Below are 16,103 nucleotides of genomic sequence, written 5' to 3'. Positions count from 1 at the left end.
TGAATCCTTTTAATGATTGGTCACACTGCAAAATGTTTTGGAGCAGAGGTCCCGATTTGTGTCATGTTGTGTTAAAGGTGCGGAAAGAAGGGATCTGAAATTGTACGTGAATGAGTGGTGCTTCTATGAGGCTCTGCCCAGTCACTTCCTGGGCGGTACGGTGTCACTGTGGTGATGCTTGCTGCCATGCAGGAGAATAGGTGGAGAATTTTCCTGATCCAGTCTAGCACCGGGGGATATAGTAAAGGTGAGAAATCAGTGTGTAAATGGAGTGTCCATCACATAGAGTTTTACTAAGGTAAGCAGGTTGTTCATTTTGTCCATGTCTCTTGGATGGGATTTCCTTAAGATTCTAATATTTAGAATAAACCATGCACCATGATTAATACTTCTAACTGCAGATTCCTTGTCCTTGGAGTATTTCCAGGCACCAGAATGGGTTAAGAGAATTTCAATGGGGGGGTTCCCATGAATCAGTGGGCGGCGGCTTGCAGCTCTGCTGAAGCTTTGTTCTGACACAGATGTAACTGAATTAAAGCATAAAGTCCAAAAACATAAAAAGCAGAAGCAGGGCTCAGTCCCATCCTGCCACTTTAACAAACAGAAGGCGTAAAAGATGTCTACAGAAATATAGCACTTCCATGAAGTTTCCACTTTTGAAACAGTTGCTTGGCTCGTTCCCGTGTGCCCCTAATTTGCCATGCCATCATCAACCCTGCAGCAGATAGTAGCCTGCAACATGTCTTTGATGCAGTTCCGGCCCACACTGTGTGCTTGTCGGGCTCTGTAGAGCCACAAGGGCCTTGAGCCTGATTACAGCCAATAGTACCTGTTCTGTCCTTCCCCCAATGCCATGTTTTCCTCTTGGGGCCAGTTACATGGCCTGTATGGACTCCGATACATACTTCCAAGCCAGCCCAAAGATCCATGCCTGTTCCTGTAGCACTAGCTCTGGTATTGGCTTCACTGGCGTTGATGGATGCTCCAGTGCTAATGACCATGCCGGTTCCTGAACCACCATCATGCTGAGACGTGCCACTGATGTGATATAGGATTGCGAAAGGGCAACTGATCATAATGCAGCCTGACTCCAAACTGGTGCATCTGCTTCATTGCAACTATCAGCAGAGGCATCATTCTCTCTAACGCTCTGACACGGACCTTGTTAAAAATAAAAACAAAAAACACAAATGGTCCTCCGGGACTCTAATGTGGTAATGAGGAGGGTGTCAGTTTACTCCACCATATTATAGTGATGATGCATTGTACTTGGCGCAAGTGCTGCCTAGAGTTCCGGAGGAGGTCCGGCCTATCCTTTCCCAAGCTGTAACAGATGGGAGGTGTAGGAAGCTGGCTCTGTATATACTATCTCAAAGTGAGAGATAGCGTGCACAGAGTTCAGGGGTTCCCCAAGAGGCTTGACAGAGGCAATAATAGATAATACTAATGCTCTATTTGTGGTAGTGTGGTCAAGAAGTTAGGCTTATCAGAGGTTGGTGTTAAGCATTTGTTGTACACACACAGGCAATAAATGAGAACACACACTCAGTGACTTAACTCCAGGCCAATAGCTTTTTATACAGAACAATAGTCATATCTCAATTTATTTTAAAACCGCAAGATTCAAATTGCAGGTAAGTGCATTAAATATAAGGTGCTTTGCATAGTTAAAGATAGGACTTGGAATAAAAACCGTCATGTACACAGTTTGGCATAAAATGTCAATAAGCTATTTTAAAAGTGGGCACTGCAAAATTCAACAATTCCTGGGGGAGGTTGGTACAGGTTAGTTTCTGAGGTAAGTAAAGCACTTAAGAGTTCAGTCTCCGGGGCATAGACAGCCCACCGTTGGGGGTTCAAGTCAACCCCAAACACCCAGCAACATAGGGACGGTCAGGTGCAGAGGTCAAAGAGGGGCCTTAATAACAAAGGCGCCTATGGAGACTAGGGTTACTACGGTTCCTGTCTGCTAGCAGGTAAGTAGCTGTGTCCTCGGGGAGCAGACCAGGGGGGGGTTGTAGAGCACTGGGAGGGGGAGGGGGGGTCCCAAACAGGCACACAAAATACACCCTCAATGGCACAGGGGTGCAGTGTGCAAACAAGGCATTGGGTTTTGTTTTGAAATCAATGGAGGGACCCAGGGGTCACTCTGACGATGCAGGCAGGGTACAGGAGGGCAGTTCTCTGAATCGGCAGAGGTCGCTGGGCCCACAAGATGCGTTGCAGTTGCAGGTTCTTTGAATCAGGAGACAGGCCGGTTGGGCTGGGGCCAAAGCAGTTGTCGTCTTCCTTCTGCCAAAGTAGCCGTACCTTGGGACCTGATAGTCCATCCTGAAGTCTTTGGAACGATCAAGGTAGAACACCAATGCTCTTTTTGGGTCCAAACGGTGGAGTCTCTCCTTTTCATGAGAGGGATGTGGGGGTGCATAAAAGGTAGGAAAGGTGATGGACTGTCCGACAGGGAAGGATAACACTACTTTATGTAGGAAAGAAGCCCTCATGCGAAGTACCACTTTGTCAGGATGTATGGCCAGGAAAGGTGGTTTAGATGACAGTTTGGAGTTCACTTACTCTGCAGGCAGAGGTATTGGCAACTAAACTTGATAGTTAAGAGCCGTAAAGGGCAGTTGTGAAGTGGCTCAAACGGGGTACACATAAGGTATGTCAATACCAGGTGTAGGAAAATGCCACTGTTGGCATGGTTACCCCCTAACTTTTTACCTTTTGTTGATGCCAGCTTTGATTGAAAGTGTGCTGGGACCATGCTAACCAGGCCCCAGCACTAGTGTTCTTTCCCTAAACTGTACCTTTGTCTCCATAATTGGCACAGTCCTGGCACACAGATAGGTCCCTTGTAAATGGTACCCCTGGCACCAAGGGCCTTGTGGCCAGGGAAGGTCTCTTAAGGGCTGCAGCATGTATTATGCCACCCTAGGGACCGCTCACTCAACACATGCACAATGCCTCACAGCTTGTGTGTGCTGGTGGGGAGAAAATGACTGAGTCGACATGGCACTCCCCTCAGAGTGCCATGCCCACAACCCACTGCCTGTGGCATAGGTAAGTCACCCCTCTAGCAGGCCTTACAGCCCTAAGGCTGGGTGCACTATACCACAGGTGAGGGCATAGTTGCATGAGCACTGTGCCCCTACAGTGTCTAAGCCAATTCCTAGACATTGTAAGGGCAGGGCAGCCATAAAGCGTATATGGTCTGGGAGTTTGTCAAACACAAACTCCACAGTTCCATAATGGCTAAACTGAATACTGGGAAGTTTGGTATCAAACTTCTCAGCACAATAAATCCACACTGATGCCAGTGTGGTATTTATTGAGAAATGCACACAGAGGGCATCTTAGAGATGTCACCTGTATACCAGTCCAACTACTAGTGCTAGGCTGACCAGTTTCTGCCAGCCTGCCCCATCCAGATGGGTTTCTTGCCACATTGGGTGAGTGCCTTTGTCACTCTGTGGCCAGGAACAAAGCCTGTACTGGGAGCCCCTCCAGACACAGCCCCCACTTTTGGTGGCAAGTCCGGAGGATATCATGAGAAAAACAAGGAGGAGTCACCTTCCAGTCAGGACAGCCCCTAAGGTGTCCTGCGCTGAGGTGACCCCTGCCTTAGGAAATCCTCCATCTTGTTTTGAAGGATTCCCCCCAATAGGATTAGGGATGTGCCCCCTCCCCACAGGGAGGAGGCACAACGAGGGTGTTGCCACCCTCAAGGACAGTAGCCATTGGCTACTGCTCCCCAGACCAAAACACCGCCCTAAATTGAATATTTAGGGGCAACCCTGAACCCAGGAAATCAGATTCCTGCAACCTGAAACAAAAAGGACTGCTGACCTGAAAGTTCTGCAGAGTCAAAGAACCTGCACAGCGACACATCCAGCGGGACCAGCGACCTCTGAGGACTGACCTGCACCCAAAGGACCAAGAAACTCCAGTGTACAGCGGCTCTGTCCAATAAACCAAGAAACAATCATCTTTAAAGGGACACCAGCCTCACTCCGGAAGTGTGAGTCCCCAACACCCTGCACCAGACGCCCCCGTCTTGTGTCCTAAAGAACTAACACTGCAGACAGGACCCCCAGGTGACTCCAATGATGTGGACACCCTGAGTAGACCTCCCTCCACCCCCACAGCGACACCTGCAGAGAGGATCCAGAGGGTCCCCCTGACCGTGCCTGCCCGGTAACAAAGGACCCCGACGTCTGGAAGAAGCACTGCACCCGCAGCCCCCAGGCCCAGGAAAAAACAACTACCGGTGCAGGAGTGATCAGCAGGCAGCCCTCATCTGTGCCCAGTCGGTGGCTGGCCTGAGAAGCCCCTGTGCCCTGCCTGCATCACCAGAGTGACCCTCTGGTCTCTCCATTGATTCCTATCTAAATCCCGACACCCACTTCACACACTACTCCTGACCGCCCCTGTGCCCCCTTGTCTGCTCCCCGAGGACTCAGATACTTACCTGCTAGCAGACTGGAACCGGAGCACCCCTTATCTCCATAGTCTCCTATGCTATTTGGGCCCTTCCTTTGACCTCTGCAGCTGGGTGTTTGGGGTTAACGTGAACCCCCAACAGTGGGCTGCCTATGCCCCGGAGACTGGACTTGTAAGTGCTTTACTTACCTGAAAAACTAACCAATACTTAACTCCCCCAGGAACTGTTGATTTTTGCAGTGTCCACTTTTAAAAATAGCGTATTGCCATTTTTGCTAAAACTGTGTACATTACTGTTTTAATTCAAGGTTCCATATTTACCCATGCCAAGTACCTTACAATTTATGTACTTACCTGAATTTTGAATCTTGTGGTTCTAGAACAAATTAAGAAAATAATATTTTTCTATATAAAAACCTATTGGCCTGGAGTTAAGTCTTTGAGTGTGTGTTCTCATTTATTGCCTGTGTGTGTACAACAAATGCTTAACATAAGCCTACTGAGTGACCACAGTACCACAAAATAGAGCATTAGTATTATCTAATGTTGCCACTATCAACCTCTAAGGGGAATTCTTGGACTCTGCACACTATCTCTCACTTTGAGATAGTATATGCAGAGCCAACACCCACCCATTAATTTATTTCAGAACAATTTGTTTCTTCATCCACCAAGGGCCTATCTTGAAAGAAGTTTCTTTACCCTTCAGTAGCATGAGCGGACTGACTTGAGTGTTGCTCTGTCGTTTCCCTCAGTCTATTTCCTGTCGACCCTTTTTAAGAGCCCATACAATACTGTCCTTAATAAGCAGAGCCCCAGGATATTTTGCATGGATTAAGAAATTTTGCAGCACACTGTTGCTTTTTTTGCTACATTTTTGCAGCATGTTATTTTAGTCACATTTAAAAGTTATGTTCTAATAACATCTAGTGAATCTAGAGTGGGAATTCTGTGGTGTATGCTCTCCTAATCACAACTGGATAGGACTCCATTTCACACTGACAGTATTTTGGGGTACCAGTGTGGGCTACAACCCAAGGCTAGGAGAGCTCTTGAGGTATAGAATGTTTGGAAGAGGATCCTATATGAGGAGTGGTGTGGGAAGAGCCCTGTCCTAGTGCATTTTCTGTAGTACTATTCAGTAGTTATGCAAACGTTTAGCTTGTGATTGATGGTGGACTGTGGAGATGATTAATCTGTTCACATTTTTTTTTTTTTTTTTAAAGGGCGTTAGTCTGAGAAGATGTGACAGCTGATGGTACTTTTTTTTTTTTTTTTTTTTTTTAAATGATCGGGGCATGGCCTGGATGGCCAACATGGCGGGTGCAAGATTTTGAGCTTCTGTCTTGACTGCTTGTGAATCCCCACTTAAGGATGCTGACGGGCCCCTAAATCATGGAGGTGTCCATTGTGTTCTTGCTGGGTGCCAGCCAGACCCTTTGGGAGTATCTCTCGTGACCTCAGGGGCTCAAGTGGACCGCGCTCCTTTGACCGCCTGGGGAGCACGACCTCCAAAATGCTGAGCCCGGGCTGATATTAGCTCCGCCGGCCCTCGCTTCCTCTTGGTTGTGGTCCACCCATTGAAGTGCCGCCTACCTGGATCCGTGAGAGCCGCAGCGGGCAATCGGTGACAGAGGTTGGGGCTGACGAGCTCTATGGGTGGAGTTTGACCCTGTCCTGCTCCCGCGGCCCAGGCGGCATGGCTGGCACTGGGCCACCTGCCCTGAACTGGGCTTGTTGTGGCCAGCGGCCCAAAGGGGTGATTTAAATATCAGGAGCTGGGCCGAAACTCCTTTATAGGCCCTGGCTCGTCATTTCCTCTGGGCTCTCTGGGTCTTGGGGACACACCAGCAGTCTACTGGGCTTACGCCTGAGGACCCACCCCTGACAACGCTGCCTCCCTGCTAGACCCCTTCCGTCCCTTGGCAGATCCCAGTCACTGTACATTAACAAGGACGCACACTGCTGTCTGTGGCAAGCTGCCCTACCCCTGAACTGGTTTGTCTGATTCTCAGAGAAGCTGTAGGGAGTAGGGGAGAGCTAATTGAGCTGCTGGGGAGATTTATGGTTAGCGCTGCAGGGCGGTAAGGGGAGATGCATAGAGGCGAGACTGCAGGAATTGCAGATGCACGAGGCAAGAGAATGGCAAAAGGGAATACTAGCGAGGAGAGGTTGCAGGAACTGCAGCTGCAGGTGCCATTGTTAGGGCAGAAGGAATGTTATGTAGAGAAGAGCAAATGCAGGAATTGCTAATGCAGGAGCCAAGAGATGGTCAGGAGTAAGGTTGCCTGAACTGATGCAGGAGTCAAAAGATGGGCAGAAGGTAGAGTTTGCAGGAACTCCTCAAGCAGAAGCGGTTATTGCTGGAATATCTGTAAGGAGCTAATAGGGAAAGCCTCTACAGGGAGCTGGTGACGCAACAGGTATTTTAGGGCTATGATTGCTGGTCAAGTAAGTTTTTTGGAGGTTGGGAAGGGCTGTTGAGACTGCTCTATGGGTTTAAATGAGATCCCCAAGTGGTGCGTTCACAGGAGAAGCCACAGGGAATCTTGACCATGCGCATGGACTGCTGCATGGATCAGGAGTAGGGCTGCAGGAAAGGAGAGGCAGCGTGAAGGTGGTATTCCCTGCCATATGCAGGAGTGCGCACCCAGCTGGTGTTGATGGAGGAGAAGGCAAATCCAGATGCAGTGACTTAAGGACGCTGTAGTGCCTGTCAGGAGGTGGGGACACAGCTAGACTACACTCCGAGGCTCCTGCATGGACTGTGTGGACTCTAAGAAGGCTATCACTGCAGTGGTGCCCTGTGCATACTTGGTCTGTCGTCTTTAGCAAGTGTTGAAGCAGATGATGCCGAGGGCACATTGGTCTGTCTGCAGGTAGATGAGGGGGGATTGCACTTAGGTGCAGGAAGCTGAAAAGGCAGGAGTCGTAGGCTTGGTCTATGAGGGCAGCCAGGGCTGCCTGCTGGAGCCTGATGGAGATGGGCTGTGGCTGATTATAGGTACCTCCCAGGGCGCTGTAAGAGGTGGGAGTTATCTGAAGGGACATGGAGGGGTCAGTTGAAGTTAGGACTTCCTGGAAGAAGCTGAAAGGCATGGGGTGCCTTCAGGACCTGAACAAGACAAGTCTGCTCGCAGGGATCCGATGAAGGCTGGTTTTCCATGCATAGTTATGAGGAAAACGGGGCCTTGTATAATGTGCTTGACCGCTGAATGGTGGGGACAGATGCAAAGGCTTTTGAAGGTCCATTGAGATGCTTGCAGACTAGTTATGTTGAGGGACAAAGGAGACATAGGTGCAATATGTTGGACTGGGAGCTGATGGTACCTGAACAATGTGTTTGTCCTAAACATGATGAGCCTGATGTATAATGTGTTTGTCTGGGTAGGATTACATGCCTTTTGGCATTGGGTAGATTTCATCTTTCCCACAATGCTTTTGCCGAGGTGACAGAGACCACTTTGCAAGGTGATTGACTAGAGAATGATGGAGGCCTTTATACAGCGGTTTACCTAAGAAATCAGACAGACCTTTGTACAATGCTTTTGTTGAGGCAGTGACAGAGACATTTACATTTGCTCAAGGGATGATGCAGACCTTTGTACAACGTGTTTGACCAGGGCATGGTGGAGAGCTTTAAAACTGTTTTTCCCAAGCACATTGTAGACCTTTGTACAGCATGTTCTGCCAATAGATTACAGAGACCTCTGTACAATGTGTTTGCCCGGAGGATTAGAGACACCTTTGAACAGTGGATTTGATCAGGGGATGACCTGAACCTTTTCACAATGTATGTTCCCTAGAGATGATGGAGACCTTAGTACAATGCGTTTGGGCAGGGATGGTGGAGACGCAGTACAATAAGCTTGGGGATGATGTTGAATTTTGTACAATGTGTTGGGTTGTGTATGTTGTCCAGGGAGTGATGAGCACACTTCTACAATTTGTTCTGCCAGCGTGTGGTATTATTAGGCTGTATTGGCTCTTGACACAATGTATAAACTAGTACAACATATTGGGCCGGGTTGTGATGGAGACTACAGTATGTTTGGCTGTGAGCTACAAACCTTTTAACAAAATCATTATCCAGGAGGTGTACCGTGTATTGCTTAAGAGGATGATGGAGGCCTTTGTACACTGTGTCTTTGGTACCCATGGGGCTCCGTGAGGCCTTAAATCCCTCAGTGAGTAATGCTTGGTGAGGAGGCAGTTTTCACACTCTTGGAAGTACACTTGCAGATCTTCAGTGCCGGGGTAAAGTGAAATGAAATAAAATTGCCAAATCCTGATTTCAAACATTGACTTACTATTTTCCAAAAAGATGCTCTGAATACTGCCACACTCTCACCTCAGTGCTGCAGCAAACATCAGCTTGTTTGTATCTCAGTCGTGTTTCTCTCAAAGTTAACTCGCTCTTCTTTTGCCATGTTTGGGTATTTTTGGTGTGAAGTAGGTGGCATGCTTTTATTTGTTTAGTGTAAATTTTCGATTAAGTGCAAATCTTTGAGATGTCTTACAGGGTGTTCGGGCACTCTTAATCCAGAAGGGATTAAACTAACAGTGCGTTAACAGTAGAGTTTAACAACAGTAGTTTAAAACTGCAAAAGCAACACTAAAACCTCAGTCTCCCACGCTCACAGAGACCCCAACCTTTGGCAAGCACATTAACTGAGAGAATACCATCAGTCTATAAGGAGAGAAAATATGAAGCAGAAATCGTACTACTATCCAAAGACCAATTGGAATAAAAATGGTCCTTATTTCTTTGTTGAAACCTAGTAGGGAAGAAAGGGTAAGCAAAGTGAAATAGTCAATCCAACTAACAAATTCACATATCCGCGCCTCAAATTAAATCTTAATATTACTAAAACTGTACTCATATTTCCCTATACTAATCCACCACTTATTCCTTTTGGGTTCCGGAGTAGCGTGCTATTCGCCGAAAAGCGCTTCGCGCCTTGTCAGGGGTAGTAAGCTCTATGTAAATACTATTACAATACAATACAATACAGAAGAGGCCGAAAACAGCCAGGTGCAATAATCTATGCTTTATAGGTTTGCCTAAGGGCTCGGAATGCCAGTCCCATGAGGATTTCCTGGAGCACTGGCTCGGGACTTGGCTTGGGCTCGAAAGCTTCTCCCCCTGTTTTGTGATCGAGCAGGCACACCTCTCCCCTTGGCCCAGAGATCTCCTCCTGCCCTCCCCACCCCCTTTGCCAACCCAGACGATTAATCGCCTGTTTTTTTTAACTGTTGAGATCGGGGCTTAGTTATCAGAGGCGCATGTCTAACCAAAAAACGAATGTTTCAGTCAGGATGAAAACTGATCTTCCCAGACTACACTCGCAGGGTACAGACCCTGTATTAATCCTTTGACCAAGTGAAGGTGAAACTCTGCTCCAGGCGTATCTCCTGCATGTTGTTGAACCCTGCTAAATTAGGAGTCTCATCAATCCAAGACCATATTTTTTGGTGTCCCCAAGGGAAGCCTGGACATGATTGACTGAGCAGCTTCCTCTTATGGTGAATGTCCTTCCTCCGTGGCATTCCTTGGACTTAACTCAGATGGATGATTGTTCCCCGGAATGACCAAGCGGTATGAAACAATTAGAGGTCTCGCTGGCAGAGCCCGCGGAGGCTGCCGCCACCTCAGACTCTGATGGAGAGGGAGGGCAACGACAAGGCAAGGAAGATGCCCAGGTGGTCCAGGCAGGCTCAAACCACCCTACAGCCAAACCCTACGGATGATTGTCTGTATTGTTTCTAGATCCTTTATGCACATCAGCACCGCTGTATCTTACGCCAGTATATGGATGCCTGTGGTTGAGAGTAGCTGCTGGGGGGGCCTTGTGGCATGCCTGAGTACCAATTTACCCTTAAGTTCATAGTTAGTGCTATGTTTTTGTTGGGGGATGGGCGATGGATGCTACTTCGGGGTGAGGTCTGGGGAGAGGGAGTTGCTGGCAGGGGATGTGGTTTTGATTGTTTGCTTTTTGTTCCATATGCACCACTTTGTTCTGCCATTTCTTGCGAGCAGCCCAGACAACAATGTAACACCTGCTCAGTTGGTAACTGTTGACCAGCCCTCTTCATCAGCCATGGCTTGAGGGACTGGGCACAAGGACTTGGACTCACTGATGCCTCGCGTACATGGCACCCTGGTGCACTAGAATATGCTCATGCATCCACCGCTCCTGGGTCCTTGTCTCAAATTGACTACTTGTTTTTGCCAGAGGACAGCCTCCTTCGTAATACCGTGGGGGGAGGGGTGGCACATATTTTTCCCTGAGGAATATCAGACCATGCCCCTATCCTGGTTCATTTTGACGCAACTCCACAGGGCGAACTTCCGATCTAATGTTTTAACACGCTCCTTCAATACGAACATTTTTATGATTTCCTCAGCAATTACTTTACAACTGTTCTTGGCCTGAATGAGGGCTCGGTGGAATCCCCAGGCACCTTGTGGGGGACATCAAGGCATACATTAGGTGGGGTGGCACAGTCTTATATTAGGGGCTCCGAACGTGATCAAATCAGCCAACTTGCTGACTTGGAAGCCTCCATCCTATCCTGTGAAAATTAGGAACCCCAGGCACTTAGCAACGCAGGCAGGTGCCAATTGGATTTCGAGAGAGAGTCACTTTGTGTGGAAGAGGCCTGTAAATGTTGGCTGGCCTCTGCATGGCGCTTGTATGAATGGAGGGGCATGTCTAGTAAACTACTCCATTGGCTCACCGCACAGTTCAGTATGTCTTAGGGCTGTGGGTGGAGGAATCCCAGGAGATCGCTGCAGTATTTGCCCAATACTACAAAAATGTGTACAAACCTAGACAACGCCCAATTCAGGAGCTAGAGTCTCCTTTGGTTGCAGAGCTGTCCCTGCCTCACCTTTCAGCCCTGCATAGACTGGTGTTAGAGCAAGCCATTACTGCAGAGAAAATAGGTGCAGCTTTGTTGGACACCAACCCTGGCAAAACGCCAAAACCTGATGGATACCCGATTGAGTTCTACCATAAGCTCAGTATGAGCATCATCCTAACCCTACTTCAGTTCTACAATGAAACAATCGGCAAGGGCCGCCTTCGCCCCAATTTCGACCATGCCACAATTGTAGTCCTTCTCAAGCATGGTCGTCCAATAACTACGTGCGCCTCTTTTAGGCTTATTTCCCTTATTAACAGTGAAGTCAGGATCTATGACAAAACCTTGGCCAGCAGGCTCTTGTCCGTCATTACCGCCCTCGTTCACACTGAAGTAGTGTGGGTTCATTCCTCGCCGAGGAACCATACATTGTATCCGTTGGGTGCATGTGGCCGTGCCCCGAATAAGGACTTTGGGCGGCCCAGCAGCTCTACTTTTAAACAACTTCAAGAAGACCTTCAACACCGTTGACTGGTCCTTCTTAGAAACAACTTTGAGACACATGGTCTACAAGCCACGGTTCTGAGCCCATGTTAAAGCCCTGTACGCTAGACCGAGAGCCTGGGTGCACCTTAATGGTGTCCTGTCGCATGAATTCTGGGTCGGGGACTCACCAAGGATGCCAATTAATCCCACTTTTGTTTGCCTTGATTCCAGAACCCCTGGCGACCCCTGGAGATGCGACGCTCAAGTGTGGGGTTTCGATTGGGGCCTTGCAAAAGACGATCACATCTTCTTTATGCAGATGATGTTTTGCTGTACATGTCCCGCCTGGCCGACAGTGGGCCTAGAATCCTCAAAATAGTACAGCTCTTTGTCCATACGTCATATTTGCAAGTCAACTGGAATATGTCTCTGTTGCTCCCGCTATTGGGTGACCGTCGGAATGAGGATTTGCACACTGAAAACCTGATCCGCTGATTTACCTATGAATACCCTTTTCTTGAGAACTGGGCCTTACATGGAGCCTGAACTTGTGCCCCTTGACAGGCAAGGTTAGAGATGGTATGAAACGTTAGGCTAAACACCCTCAATGTTATGGGCAGAGTTGTGCTTTTCAATATGATGGCACTCCTGCAGCTCTTGTATGTACTACAAAATGACCATTATTTATCCCCCATGCATGGTTTGGTGGCATACAGGTATTTGGGCGTTGGATCATTTCAGTGGGTGGGTCCTCCCACAGTGGCTGTGGGGAAGTGTACGGATGCAACTTATGATGGAGGGCTAGCCATGGCAGACATGAGACTTTATTACTAGGCGACTCAGCTTCACCTTATTAATAATTGGCAACATGGGTGGTGGGACATCCCTACTTACAAAGGAGAACTTGCCCTGCTGGGTGCTCGACAGATTGATGGGTGCTCCTATCCCGCTGCACTTTCAGAGGTCACCCACGTGGTGTTCCACACATGGCGGGCTGCACTTTGCTGGACTGAGTGGCATTGCAAGCTTACCCTGGAGCCTCCACTGTAGGGAGGGCATGTGGTTGGCCCAGGTGGCCCCAAGGGAGGGTTTCCCTGGTTGGGACCACATATCGATTTCTAGGCTTGGGGATGTATGGAAGGTGGGGCCACCTGAGGCCCTTCCAGGACCTTAGGGCGGAGTTCAACATGTTGTCCTCACAGCTCTTTTGGTACCTACAGCTCCGACACACCCTATCCACCTATCATGCTGCACTAAATGATGTTGCAGAACATAGCCTGCTCAAACGCAGGCTCCTCCTGAGTCACTTGGGTGTGTGTGTCCCAGATATATCGCTTGTTGATGGTACACTCCCATATAACACTGGACACCTTGAGAAAGAAGTTGGAGGGCTCAGTTGGAGAATTAGACAGGGCTGACTTGCAGGGCGCTTCTATGCTGCCCCGCATACTTGCAGTGTCTGCCATGCTTCGCGTGGTGCAATTCAAGTTCCTGCATCAGGCATACATCACACCTGTGCGACGGTGGTAGGCCTTCGTTGACTCGCCCACATGCTACAACCGCCAGGCCCCACTAAAGGATTTCTTTCAGGTAGTTTGGAGTTGCCCTGTCATACAAGCCTATTGGGAAGCTCTTGTAGGGAGTCTTTCCGCTGTTAAAGGAACAACATCAATTTGCAACCCTGGATTGCTCAACTGGGCATTATGGAGTACATAAGCGGACACCGAGGAAATAGAGCATTGCTTTCATTGGGCACCTTACTTGTGAAATGAGCTGTAGCCCCACATTCGACATCCACCACAGCGCCTCCTCTAGAGGGGTGCAGGAGGGGTATGGACTGGTGTGCAAAACCTGAGGAAATCATTTACAGAGCAAGAGGTTGTCCTAAGAAATTCCAAAAGGTATAGGGAAAATGGTAGGACTGTCATGGACTGATAGGCTAACTCTCCCTCATTGTTGTATTTGTGAGATGATGAGAAATGTGAACAAAGACTGGCCGTTGAAATGTATTGTATCTTAGAGCTACTCCAATATGCCCTTGGGTGGAGCACAGTGATTGCTGCTGCTGTTTGACATGTAAAAGCAATAAAGTGTTTTATGCAAATAAAAAAAAATGATGGTTGGCTGAGGAGATGCTCATGCTACAATTATTCCTACCCAACTCTCATTTCCAATTACCAGCATTTTAAAATAAAAATCTGTAAGAGAATGTCAAAAAAATAACCAACCAAAGTGTCACAGATTAATACATACAGCCCAGTTTCCAATATTAGACTTAGACCTGAAATGTAGCTTAGAGCTGAAGTCTTATCAAGCCAAATAAATTCACAAAGGTAAACTTAAATGTGAATTGTAGGTTTACCTAGGTGAATTTGGCCCACAATGTATCACAACGCTTAGTGACTTCAAATACTTCATGTTTATTGGCAGTTCATAATAAGTGGTTTATTTGTGTCTGCACTTTATAGACACAAAGGGCCTGATTCTAACTTTGGAGGACGGTGTTAAACCGTCCCAAAAGTGGAGGATATACCACCTACCGTATTACGAGTTCCATAGGATATAATGGACTCGTAATACGGTAGGTGGTATATCCGCCACTTTTGGGACGGTTTAACACCGTCCTCCAAAGTTAGAATCAGTCCCAAAGTTACCAAGTGACACCATACCTTTGGGGCCACTGTTTTCCAGTACTGGGCTTTCCTTCTAGAAATCACTGTTTTCAGCAGAAATACTTTTTCACTGAGTCTCTTTTTTGTTTGTTACCTCGTTTGAGCGCGCTTCAAGTATGTGAGTTCAGGATGTATTCTGTAAAAAAACATGTTTTGGTTTAATAGTATATAATGTTGCTCCATTTATAATAGGGTTGTAGGCCACATAAAGGGTACACATGACAACTTACACACCTCTTACACAGGGCCACTGGAATTATGTGATTCTGCAGCAGAGGCTTTTTCGCATATAAGTGGTTTTGCTGCATTTTCCACATAATCCACCATCTGCCGCATACTCTGCAGATTTAAGCAAAAAAAAATGTTGTTTCTAGCTCAAACAAATCAAACGTTACTAAAAACGATAGTTGGCGGAAGAGGTGCTTATGCTACAGTTATTCCTACCCAACTCTCATTTCCAGTTACCACCATTTTTAAATATTAAAAATCTGTAGCAGAATGCCAATAAATAACTGACCAAAATATCGTGGATTAATATATACAGCCCAATTCACAAATGTAGACTTGAACCTGAAGTATAAGTTTACCTTTGTGAATTTGGCCCATTATGTAGTGACTTAAAATATTCTATGTTTATTAGCAGTTCATAATAAGTGGTTTACTTGTGTCTGCACTTTATACACACAAAGTTACCAGGTGACACCATGCCATTGGGGCCCCTGTTTTCCAGTACTGGGCTTTCCTTCTAGAAACCACTGTTTTCAGCAGAAGTACATTGTCACTGAGCCTTCTTTTTGTTTATTACCTTGTTTGAGAGTCCTTCAAGTGAGTTCAGGATGTGCGCTGTACATAAACCTGTTTTATTTTGGTTAAATAGTACATAATGTTACTCCATCTATAATTAGATTTTAGACCACATAAAGGGTACACATGACGACTGACTCGCCTCCTACAAAGGGCCACTGGAATTATGCGATTCTGTGGCAATTTTTTTTTGCATGTATATAGATTTGCCACATTTGCCACATAATCCACCATCTGCTGCATAATCAGCAGATTTAAGCAAAAATGTTTCTAGCTCAAACAAATCAAACATTTCTAAAAATGTGACTAGATGTGTTTACTTGCAATGGAGGGCCCTTTGCAGAGGTTAACTAGTCATTTTTCAGTTGCTTATTTCTGTATGTGATGGTAAAAGTGAAACTAATGAGGTGAAATCTTTGTTCAGACAGTCTTACTATGTGAAGAAATTCTAAAATAAGGTAATACTATTAAAGAATGTGCCACATTATGCTGCATACTTGGCCTTTTCTTGGCATATAGTTTGTTAAACACTAAGCATAATTTAGTGCTCTCCTGCTTCATAATTCCTGTAGCCCTGCTCTTCTTCACCTAATAGCATTGTTGTCAGGGTCCGGGCAGGAATGTTATGTTTCTTAGTTTATGTTTGTAGGAAGCTGGCCTGGTGTGTGGTGGCTACCTAAGGTACTTACACCTTATACCAGGTATCCCCTATTAGTGTAGTGTAGACAGTGTCTAGAAGCCAGGCTCTGTAGAGGTGTAAGTACCTTGGTACCAACCACACACCGGGCAAGCTTCCTACAATTACTTTAGCCGATATTCTCTCCCGTCTCAATG

General features: G+C 47.0%; 1 protein-coding gene across 1 annotated transcript in view; it reads left to right on the top strand.

Annotated features, from left to right (window-relative positions):
• Nucleotides 1–16,103, top strand: part of ROCK1 (Rho associated coiled-coil containing protein kinase 1) — a 1,374,854-nt gene that overhangs the window by 956,833 nt on the left and 401,918 nt on the right. The window lies entirely within an intron of this gene.

This window comes from Pleurodeles waltl, chromosome 2_2 (assembly GCF_031143425.1).
Source record: "Pleurodeles waltl isolate 20211129_DDA chromosome 2_2, aPleWal1.hap1.20221129, whole genome shotgun sequence".
Lineage (NCBI taxonomy): Eukaryota > Metazoa > Chordata > Amphibia > Caudata > Salamandridae > Pleurodeles > Pleurodeles waltl.
This window is presented reverse-complemented; position numbering and strand designations above follow the sequence as displayed.